Raw genomic sequence first — 12388 nt, 5'->3', positions numbered from 1 at the left:
TGAATTTGAACAGTTTTTTGAATGAATATCGTTATATTTGCTTGAATTAAAGCAAAAAGTACAAAAATAGTGGTTTCAGTGGTTATATTTTAAAATAGTGAAAAAATTCTCAAAATGTGCTTCTCTGGCCGAGAAACGTCGATTTTGAAAATGTTATTAAAAATAAAGGTACATTTTTATTTATTGATCCATCGATATGAAATCACTTTTAATGAGTATTTTATAGGTAAATAAGCTGAATTCGGACAAAAGTTTGTCCAGAAAAAAATTCATTAAAAAGTGTACCGAAAAAATCGCATGTTTTTTTCTTCAAGATGCAAAATCCGTGACAACGATTTCTTATTGAAAATTGAATTTGAACAGTTTTTTGAATGAATATCGTTATATTTGCTTGAATTAAAGCAAAAAGTACAAAAATAGTGGTTTCAGTGGTTATATTTTAAAATAGTGAAAAAATTCTCAAAATGTGCTTCTCTGGCCGAGAAACGTCGATTTTGAAAATGTTATTAAAACTCGAGGTACATTTTTATTTATCGATCAATCGATATGAAATCACTTTTAATGAGTATTTTATAGGTAAATAAGCTGAATTCGGTCAAAAATTTGTCCAGAAAAAAATTCATTAAAAAGTGTACCGAAAAAATCGCATGTTTTTTTCTTCAAGATGCAAAATCCGTGACAACGATTTCTTATTGAAAATTGAATTTGAACAGTTTTTTGAATGAATATCGTTATATTTGCTTGAATTAAAGCAAAAAGTACAAAAATAGTGGTTTCAGTGGTTATATTTTAAAATAGTGAAAAAATTCTCAAAATGTGCTTCTCTGGCCGAGAAACGTCGATTTTGAAAATGTTATTAAAAATAAAGGTACATTTTTATTTATTGATCCATCGATATGAAATCACTTTTAATGAGTATTTTATAGGTAAATAAGCTGAATTCGGACAAAAGTTTGTCCAGAAAAAAAATCATTAAAAAGTGTACCGAAAAAATCGCATGTTTTTTTCTTCAAGATGCAAAATCCGTGACAACGATTTCTTATTGAATATTGAATTTGAACAGTTTTTTGAATGAATATCGTTATATTTGCTTGAATTAAAGCAAAAAGTACAAAAATAGTGGTTTCAGTGGTTATATTTTAAAATAGTGAAAAAATTCTCAAAATGTTCTTCTCTGGCCGAGAAACGTCGATTTTGAAAATGTTATTAAAACTCGAGGTACATTTTTATTTATCGATCAATCGATATGAAATCACTTTTAATGAGTATTTTATAGGTAAATAAGCTGAATTCGGTCAAAAATTTGTCCAGAAAAAAATGCATTCAAAGGTGTACCGAAAAAATCGCATATTTTTTTCTTCAAGATAGAATATCCGTGACAACGATTTCTTATTGGAAATTGAATTTTAACAGTTTTTTGGATGAATACCGTTATATTTGCTTGAATTAAAGCAATATGTACAAAAATAATAGTTTCAGTGGTTATATTTTAAAATAGTGAAAAAATTCTCAAAATGTGCTTCTCTGGCCGAGAAACGTCGATTTTGAAAATGTTATTAAAAATCGAGGTTCATTTTTATTTATTGATCAATCGAAATTAAATCACTTTTAGTGAGTATTCTATAGGTAATTAATTTGAATTCGGTCAAATATTTGTCCAGAAAAAAATGCATTAAAAAGTGTACCGAAAAAATCGCATGTTTTTTTTCTTCAAGATGCAAAATCCGTGACAACGATTTCTTATTGAAAATTGAATTTGAACAGTTTTTTGAATGAATATCGTTATATTTGCTTGAATTAAAGCAAAAAGTACAAAAATAGTGGTTTCAGTGGTTATATTTTAAAATAGTGAAAAAATTCTCAAAATGTGCTTCTCTGGCCGAGAAACGTCGATTTTGAAAATGTTATTAAAACTCGAGGTACATTTTTATTTATCGATCAATCGATATGAAATCACTTTTAATGAGTATTTTATAGGTAAATAAGCTGAATTCGGTCAAAAATTTGTCCAGAAAAAAATTCATTAAAAAGTGTACCGAAAAAATCGCATGTTTTTTTCTTCAAGATGCAAAATCCGTGACAACGATTTCTTATTGAAAATTGAATTTGAACAGTTTTTTGAATGAATATCGTTATATTTGCTTGAATTAAAGCAAAAAGTACAAGAATAGTGGTTTCAGTGGTTATATTTTAAAATAGTGAAAAAATTCTCAAAATGTGCTTCTCTGGCCGAGAAACGTCAATTTTGAAAATGTTATTAAAAATAAAGGTACATTTTTATTTTTTGATCAATCGATATGAAATCACTTTTAATGAGTATTTTATAGGTAAATAAGCTGAATTCGGTCAAAAGTTTGTCCAGAAAAAAATTCATTAAAAAGTGTACCGAAAAAATCGCATGTTTTTTTTCTTCAAGATACAAAATCCGTGACAACGATTTCTTATTGGAAATTGAATTTGAACAGTTTTTTGAATGAATATCGTTATATTTGCTTGAATTAAAGCAAAAAGTACAAAAATAATGGTTTCAATGGTTATATTTTAAAATAGTGAAAAATTCTCAAAATGTTTTTCTCTGGCCGAGAAACGTCGATTTTGAAAATGTTATTAAAAATCGAGGTTCATTTTTATTTATTGATCAATCGAAATTAAATCACTTTTAGTGAGTATTCTATAGGTAATTAATTTGAATTCGGTCAAATATTTGTCCAGAAAAAAATGCATTAAAAAGTGTACCGAAAAAATCGCATGTTTTTTTTCTTCAAGATGCAAAATCCGTGACAACGATTTCTTATTGAAAATTGAATTTGAACAGTTTTTTGAATGAATATCGTTATATTTGCTTGAATTAAAGCAAAAAGTACAAAAATAGTGGTTTCAGTGGTTATATTTTAAAATAGTGAAAAAATTCTCAAAATGTGCTTCTCTGGCCGAGAAACGTCGATTTTGAAAATGTTATTAAAACTCGAGGTACATTTTTATTTATCGATCAATCGATATGAAATCACTTTTAATGAGTATTTTATAGGTAAATAAGCTGAATTCGGTCAAAAATTTGTCCAGAAAAAAATTCATTAAAAAGTGTACCGAAAAAATCGCATGTTTTTTTCTTCAAGATGCAAAATCCGTGACAACGATTTCTTATTGAAAATTGAATTTGAACAGTTTTTTGAATGAATATCGTTATATTTGCTTGAATTAAAGCAAAAAGTACAAGAATAGTGGTTTCAGTGGTTATATTTTAAAATAGTGAAAAAATTCTCAAAATGTGCTTCTCTGGCCGAGAAACGTCGATTTTGAAAATGTTATTAAAAATAAAGGTACATTTTTATTTATTGATCAATCGATATGAAATCACTTTTAATGAGTATTTTATAGGTAAATAAGCTGAATTCGGTCAAAAGTTTGTCCAGAAAAAAATTCATTAAAAAGTGTACCGAAAAAATCGCATGTTTTTTTTCTTCAAGATACAAAATCCGTGACAACGATTTCTTATTGGAAATTGAATTTGAACAGTTTTTTGAATGAATATCGTTATATTTGCTTGAATTAAAGCAAAAAGTACAAAAATAATGGTTTCAATGGTTATATTTTAAAATAGTGAAAAATTCTCAAAATGTTTTTCTCTGGCCGAGAAACGTCGATTTTGAAAATGTTATTAAAAATCGAGGTTCATTTTTATTTATTGATCAATCGAAATGAAATCACTTTTAATGAGCATTTTATAGGTAAATAAGCTGAATTCGGTCAAAAATTTGTCCAGAAAAAAATGCATTAAAAAGTGTACCGAAAAAATCGCATGTTTTTTTTCTTCAAGATGCAAAATCCGTGACAACGATTTCTTATTGAAAATTGAATTTGAACAGTTTTTTGAATGAATATCGTTATATTTGCTTGAATTAAAGCAAAAAGTACAAAAATAGTGGTTTCAGTGGTTATATTTTAAAATAGTGAAAAAATTCTCAAAATGTGCTTCTCTGGCCGAGAAACGTCGCTTTTGAAAATGTTATTAAAACTCGAGGTACATTTTTATTTATCGATCAATCGATATGAAATCACTTTTAATGAGTATTTTATAGGTAAATAAGCTGAATTCGGTCAAAAATTTGTCCAGAAAAAAATGCATTAAAAAGTGTACCGAAAAAATCGCATGTTTTTTTCTTCAAGATGCAAAATCCGTGACAACGATTTCTTATTGAAAATTGAATTTGAACAGTTTTTTGAATGAATATCGTTATATTTGCTTGAATTAAAGCAAAAAGTACAAAAATAGTGGTTTCAGTGGTTATATTTTAAAATAGTGAAAAAATTTTCAAAATGTGCTTCTCTGGCCGAGAAACGTCAATTTTGAAAATGTTATTAAAAATAAAGGTACATTTTTATTTTTTGATCAATCGATATGAAATCACTTTTAATGAGTATTTTATAGGTAAATAAGCTGAATTCGGTCAAAAGTTTGTCCAGAAAAAAATTCATTAAAAAGTGTACCGAAAAAATCGCATGTTTTTTTTCTTCAAGATACAAAATCCGTGACAACGATTTCTTATTGGAAATTGAATTTGAACAGTTTTTTGAATGAATATCGTTATATTTGCTTGAATTAAAGCAAAAAGTACAAAAATAATGGTTTCAATGGTTATATTTTAAAATAGTGAAAAATTCTCAAAATGTTTTTCTCTGGCCGAGAAACGTCGATTTTGAAAATGTTATTAAAAATCGAGGTTCATTTTTATTTATTGATCAATCGAAATTAAATCACTTTTAGTGAGTATTCTATAGGTAATTAATTTGAATTCGGTCAAATATTTGTCCAGAAAAAAATGCATTAAAAAGTGTACCGAAAAAATCGCATGTTTTTTTTCTTCAAGATGCAAAATCCGTGACAACGATTTCTTATTGAAAATTGAATTTGAACAGTTTTTTGAATGAATATCGTTATATTTGCTTGAATTAAAGCAAAAAGTACAAAAATAGTGGTTTCAGTGGTTATATTTTAAAATAGTGAAAAAATTCTCAAAATGTGCTTCTCTGGCCGAGAAACGTCGATTTTGAAAATGTTATTAAAACTCGAGGTACATTTTTATTTATCGATCAATCGATATGAAATCACTTTTAATGAGTATTTTATAGGTAAATAAGCTGAATTCGGTCAAAAATTTGTCCAGAAAAAAATTCATTAAAAAGTGTACCGAAAAAATCGCATGTTTTTTTCTTCAAGATGCAAAATCCGTGACAACGATTTCTTATTGAAAATTGAATTTGAACAGTTTTTTGAATGAATATCGTTATATTTGCTTGAATTAAAGCAAAAAGTACAAGAATAGTGGTTTCAGTGGTTATATTTTAAAATAGTGAAAAAATTCTCAAAATGTGCTTCTCTGGCCGAGAAACGTCGATTTTGAAAATGTTATTAAAAATAAAGGTACATTTTTATTTATTGATCAATCGATATGAAATCACTTTTAATGAGTATTTTATAGGTAAATAAGCTGAATTCGGTCAAAAGTTTGTCCAGAAAAAAATTCATTAAAAAGTGTACCGAAAAAATCGCATGTTTTTTTTCTTCAAGATACAAAATCCGTGACAACGATTTCTTATTGGAAATTGAATTTGAACAGTTTTTTGAATGAATATCGTTATATTTGCTTGAATTAAAGCAAAAAGTACAAAAATAATGGTTTCAATGGTTATATTTTAAAATAGTGAAAAATTCTCAAAATGTTTTTCTCTGGCCGAGAAACGTCGATTTTGAAAATGTTATTAAAAATCGAGGTTCATTTTTATTTATTGATCAATCGAAATGAAATCACTTTTAATGAGCATTTTATAGGTAAATAAGCTGAATTCGGTCAAAAATTTGTCCAGAAAAAAATGCATTAAAAAGTGTACCGAAAAAATCGCATGTTTTTTTTCTTCAAGATGCAAAATCCGTGACAACGATTTCTTATTGAAAATTGAATTTGAACAGTTTTTTGAATGAATATCGTTATATTTGCTTGAATTAAAGCAAAAAGTACAAAAATAGTGGTTTCAGTGGTTATATTTTAAAATAGTGAAAAAATTCTCAAAATGTGCTTCTCTGGCCGAGAAACGTCGCTTTTGAAAATGTTATTAAAACTCGAGGTACATTTTTATTTATCGATCAATCGATATGAAATCACTTTTAATGAGTATTTTATAGGTAAATAAGCTGAATTCGGTCAAAAATTTGTCCAGAAAAAAATTCATTAAAAAGTGTACCGAAAAAATCGCATGTTTTTTTCTTCAAGATGCAAAATCCGTGACAACGATTTCTTATTGAAAATTGAATTTGAACAGTTTTTTGAATGAATATCGTTATATTTGCTTGAATTAAAGCAAAAAGTACAAAAATAGTGGTTTCAGTGGTTATATTTTAAAATAGTGAAAAAATTCTCAAAATGTGCTTCTCTGGCCGAGAAACGTCGATTTTGAAAATGTTATTAAAACTCGAGGTACATTTTTATTTATCGATCAATCGATATGAAATCACTTTTAATGAGTATTTTATAGGTAAATAAGCTGAATTCGGTCAAAAATTTGTCCAGAAAAAAATTCATTAAAAAGTGTACCGAAAAAATCGCATGTTTTTTTCTTCAAGATGCAAAATCCGTGACAACGATTTCTTATTGAAAATTGAATTTGAACAGTTTTTTGAATGAATATCGTTATATTTGCTTGAATTAAAGCAAAAAGTACAAGAATAGTGGTTTCAGTGGTTATATTTTAAAATAGTGAAAAAATTCTCAAAATGTGCTTCTCTGGCCGAGAAACGTCGATTTTGAAAATGTTATTAAAAATAAAGGTACATTTTTATTTATTGATCAATCGATATGAAATCACTTTTAATGAGTATTTTATAGGTAAATAAGCTGAATTCGGTCAAAAGTTTGTCCAGAAAAAAATTCATTAAAAAGTGTACCGAAAAAATCGCATGTTTTTTTTCTTCAAGATACAAAATCCGTGACAACGATTTCTTATTGAAAATTGAATTTGAACAGTTTTTTGAATGAATATGGTTATATTTGCTTGAATTAAAGCAAAAGGTACAAAAATAATGGTTTCAGTGGTTATATTTTAAAATAGTGAAAAAATTCTCAAAATATGCTTCTCTGGCCGAGAAACGTCGATTTTGAAAATGTTATTAAAACTCGAGGTACATTTTTATTTATTGATCAATCGATATGAAATCACTTTTAATGAGTATTTTATAGGTAAAAAAGCTGAATTCGGTCAAAAGTTTGTCCAGAAAAAAATTCATTAAAAAGTGTACCGAAAAAATCGCATGTTTTTTTTTTCTTCAAGATACAAAATCCGTGACAACGATTTCTTATTGGAAATTGAATTTTTACAGTTTTTTGGATGAATATCGTTATATTTGCTTGAATTAAAGCAAAAGGTACAAAAATAATGGTTTCAGTGGTTATATTTTAAAATAGTGAAAAAATTCTCAAAATATGCTTCTCTGGCCGAGAAACGTCGATTTTGAAAATGTTATTAAAACTCGAGGTACATTTTTATTTATCGATCAATCGATATGAAATCACTTTTAATGAGTATTTTATAGGTAAATAAGCTGAATTCGGTCAAAAATTTGTCCAGAAAAAATGCATTCAAAAGTGTACCGAAAAAATCGCATATTTTTTTCTTCAAGATACAAAATCCGTGACAACGATTTCTTATTGGAAATAGAATTTTAACAGTTTTTTGGATGAATATCGTTATATTTGCTTGAATTAAAGCAAAAAGTACAAAAATAATGGTTTCAATGGTTATATTTTAAAATAGTGAAAAAATTCTCAAAATGTTTTTCTCTGGCCGAGAAACGTCGATTTTGAAATTGTTATTAAAAATCGAGGTTCATTTTTATTTATTGATCAATCGAAATGAAATCACTTTTAATGAGTATTTTATAGGTAAATAAGCTGAATTCGGTCAAAAATTTGTCCAGAAAAAATGCATTCAAAAGTGTACCGAAAAAATCGCATATTTTTTTCTTCAAGATACAAAATCCGTGACAATGATTTCTTATTGGAAATTGAATTTTAACATTTTTTTGGATGAATATCGTTATATTTGCTTGAATTAAAGCAATAAGTACAAAAATAATGGTTTCAGTGGTTATATTTTAAAATAGTGAAAAAATTCTCAAAATGTGCTTCTCTGGCCGAGAAACGTCGATTTTGAAAATGTTATTAAAACTCGAGGTACATTTTTATTTATTGATCAATCGATATGAAATCACTTTCAATGAGTATTTTATAGGTAAATAAGCTGAATTCGGTCAAAAATTTGTCCAGAAAAAAATTCATTAAAAAGTGTACCGAAAAAATCGCATGTTTTTTTTCTTCAAGATACAAAATCCGTGACAACTATTTCTTATTGGAAATTGAATTTTAACAGTTTTTTGGATGAATATCGTTAAATTTGCTTGAATTAAAGCAAAAAGTACAAAAATAATGGTTTCAATGGTTATATTTTAAAATAGTGAAAAAATTCTCAAAATGTTGTTCTCTGGCCGAGAAACGTCGATTTTGAAAATGTTATTAAAAATCGAGGTTCATTTTTATTTATTGATCAATCGAAATGAAATCACTTTTAATGAGTATTTTATAGGTAATAAGCTGAATTCGGTCAAAAATTTGTCCAGAAAAAAATTCATTAAAAAGTGTACCGAAAAAATCGCATGTTTTTTTTCTTCAAGATACAAAATCCGTGACAACTATTTCTTATTGGAAATTGAATTTTAACAGTTTTTTGGATGAATATCGTTATATTTGCTTGAATTAAAGCAAAAGTACAAAAATAATGGTTTCAATGGTTATATTTGAAATAGTGAAAAAATTCTCAAAATGTTTTTCTCTGGCCGAGAAACGTCGATTTTGAAAATGTTATTAAAAATCGAGGTTCATTTTTATTTATTGATCAATCAAAATGAAATCACTTTTAGTGAGTATTTTATAGGTAAATAAGCTGAATTCGGTCAAAAGTTTGTCCAGAAAAAAATGCATTAAAAAGTGTACCGAAAAAATCGCATGTTTTTTTTCTTCAAGATGCAAAATCCGTGACAACGATTTCTTATTGAAAATTGAATTTGAACAGTTTTTTGAATGAATATCGTTATATTTGCTTGAATTAAGGCAAAAAGTACAAAAATAGTGGTTTCAGTGGTTATATTTTAAAATAGTGAAAAAAATCTCAAAATGTGCTTCTCTGGCCGAGAAACGTCGATTTTGAAAATGTTATTAAAAATAAAGGTACATTTTTATTTATTGATCAATTGATATGAAATCACTTTTAATGAGTATTTTATAGGTAAATAAGCTGAATTCGGTCAAAAATTTGTCCAGAAAAAAATGCATTCAAAAGTGTACCGAAAAAATCGCATATTTTTTTCTTCAAGATACAAAATCCGTGACAACGATTTCTTATTGGAAATTGAATTTTTATAGTTTTTTGGATAAATATCGTTATATTTGCTTGAATTAAAGCAAAAGGTACAAAAATAATGGTTTCAGTGTTTATATTTTAAAATAGTGAAAAAATTCTCAAAATATGCTTCTCTGGCCGAGAAACGTCGATTTTGAAAATGTTATTAAAACTCGAGGTACATTTTTATTTATTGATCAATCGATATGAAATCACTTTTAATGAGTATTTTATAGGTAAATAAGCTGAATTCGGTCAAAAGTTTGTCCAGAAAAAAATTCATTAAAAAGTGTACCGAAAAAATCGCATGTTTTTTTTTCTTCAAGATACAAAATCCGTGACAACGATATCTTATTGGAAATTGAATTTTTACAGTTTTTTGGATGAATATCGTTATATTTGCTTGAATTAAAGCAAAAGGTACAAAAATAATGGTTTCAGTGGTTATATTTTAAAATAGTGAAAAAATTCTCAAAATATGCTTCTCTGGCCGAGAAACGTCGATTTTGAAAATGTTATTAAAACTCAAGGTACATTTTTATTTATTGATCAATCGATATGAAATCACTTTTAATGAGTATTTTATAGGTAAATAAGCTGAATTCGGTCAAAAGTTTGTCCAGAAAAAAATTCATTAAAAAGTGTACCGAAAAAATCGCATGTTTTTTTTTCTTCAAGATACAAAATCCGTGACAACGATATCTTATTGGAAATTGAATTTTTACAGTTTTTTGGATGAATATCGTTATATTTGCTTGAATTAAAGCAAAAGGTACAAAAATAATGGTTTCAGTGGTTATATTTTAAAATAGTGAAAAAATTCTCAAAATATGCTTCTCTGGCCGAGAAACGTCGATTTTGAAAATGTTATTAAAACTCGAGGTTCATTTTTATTTATTGATCAATCGAAATGTAATCACTTTTAGTGAGTATTTTATAGGTAAATAAGCTGAATTCGGTCAAAAATTTGTCCAGAAAAAATGCATTCAAAAGTGTACCGAAAAAATCGCATATTTTTTTCTTCAAGATACAAAATCCGTGACAACGATTTCTTATTGGAAATTGAATTTTAACAGTTTTTTGGATGAATATCGTTATATTTGCTTGAATTAAAGCAATAAGTACAAAAATAATGGTTTCAGTGGTTATATTTTAAAATAGTGAAAAAATTCTCAAAATGTGCTTCTCTGGCCGAGAAACGTCGATTTTGAAAATGTTATTAAAACTCGAGGTACATTTTTATTTATTGATCAATCGATATGAAATCACTTTTAATGAGTATTTTATAGGTAATAAGCTGAATTCGGTCAAAAATTTGTCCAGAAAAAAATTCATTAAAAAGTGTACCGAAAAAATCGCATGTTTTTTTTCTTCAAGATACAAAATCCGTGACAACTATTTCTTATTGGAAATTGAATTTTAACAGTTTTTTGGATGAATATCGTTATATTTGCTTGAATTAAAGCAAAAAGTACAAAAATAATGGTTTCAATGGTTATATTTTAAAATAGTGAAAAAATTCTCAAAATGTTTTTCTCTGGCCGAGAAACGTCGATTTTGAAAATGTTATTAAAAATCGAGGTTCATTTTTATTTATTGATCAATCGAAATGAAATCACTTTTAGTGAGTATTTTATAGGTAAATAAGCTGAATTCGGTCAAAAGTTTGTCCAGAAAAAAATGCATTAAAAAGTGTACCGAAAAAATCGCATGTTTTTTTTCTTCAAGATGCAAAATCCGTGACAACGATTTCTTATTGAAAATTGAATTTGAACAGTTTTTTGAATGAATATCGTTATATTTGCTTGAATTAAGGCAAAAAGTACAAAAATAGTGGTTTCAGTGGTTATATTTTAAAATAGTGAAAAAAATCTCAAAATGTGCTTCTCTGGCCGAGAAACGTCGATTTTGAAAATGTTATTAAAAATAAAGGTACATTTTTATTTATTGATCAATTGATATGAAATCACTTTTAATGAGTATTTTATAGGTAAATAAGCTGAATTCGGTCAAAAATTTGTCCAGAAAAAAATGCATTCAAAAGTGTACCGAAAAAATCGCATATTTTTTTCTTCAAGATACAAAATCCGTGACAACGATTTCTTATTGGAAATTGAATTTTTATAGTTTTTTGGATAAATATCGTTATATTTGCTTGAATTAAAGCAAAAGGTACAAAAATAATGGTTTCAGTGTTTATATTTTAAAATAGTGAAAAAATTCTCAAAATATGCTTCTCTGGCCGAGAAACGTCGATTTTGAAAATGTTATTAAAACTCGAGGTACATTTTTATTTATTGATCAATCGATATGAAATCACTTTTAATGAGTATTTTATAGGTAAATAAGCTGAATTCGGTCAAAAGTTTGTCCAGAAAAAAATTCATTAAAAAGTGTACCGAAAAAATCGCATGTTTTTTTTTCTTCAAGATACAAAATCCGTGACAACGATATCTTATTGGAAATTGAATTTTTACAGTTTTTTGGATGAATATCGTTATATTTGCTTGAATTAAAGCAAAAGGTACAAAAATAATGGTTTCAGTGGTTATATTTTAAAATAGTGAAAAAATTCTCAAAATATGCTTCTCTGGCCGAGAAACGTCGATTTTGAAAATGTTATTAAAACTCGAGGTACATTTTTATTTATTGATCAATCGATATGAAATCACTTTTAATGAGTATTTTATAGGTAAATAAGCTGAATTCGGTCAAAAGTTTGTCCAGAAAAAAATTCATTAAAAAGTGTACCGAAAAAATCGCATGTTTTTTTTCCTCAAGATACAAAATCCGTGACAACGATTTCTTATTGGAAATTGAATTTGAACAGTTTTTTGAATGTATATCGTTATATTTGCTTGAATTAAAGCAAAAAGTACAAAAATAGTGGTTTCAGTGGTTATATTTTAAAATAGTGAAAAAATTCTCAAAATGTGCTTCT

The sequence above is a fragment of the Phalangium opilio genome, unplaced genomic scaffold, assembly GCF_054372755.1.
Source record: "Phalangium opilio isolate 3A_F unplaced genomic scaffold, DU_Popi_V2 ptg000360l_1, whole genome shotgun sequence".
NCBI classification, from domain to species: Eukaryota; Metazoa; Arthropoda; class Arachnida; order Opiliones; family Phalangiidae; genus Phalangium; species Phalangium opilio.
The sequence above is the reverse complement of the archived record's forward strand: the minus strand, read 5'-3'. Positions refer to the sequence as shown.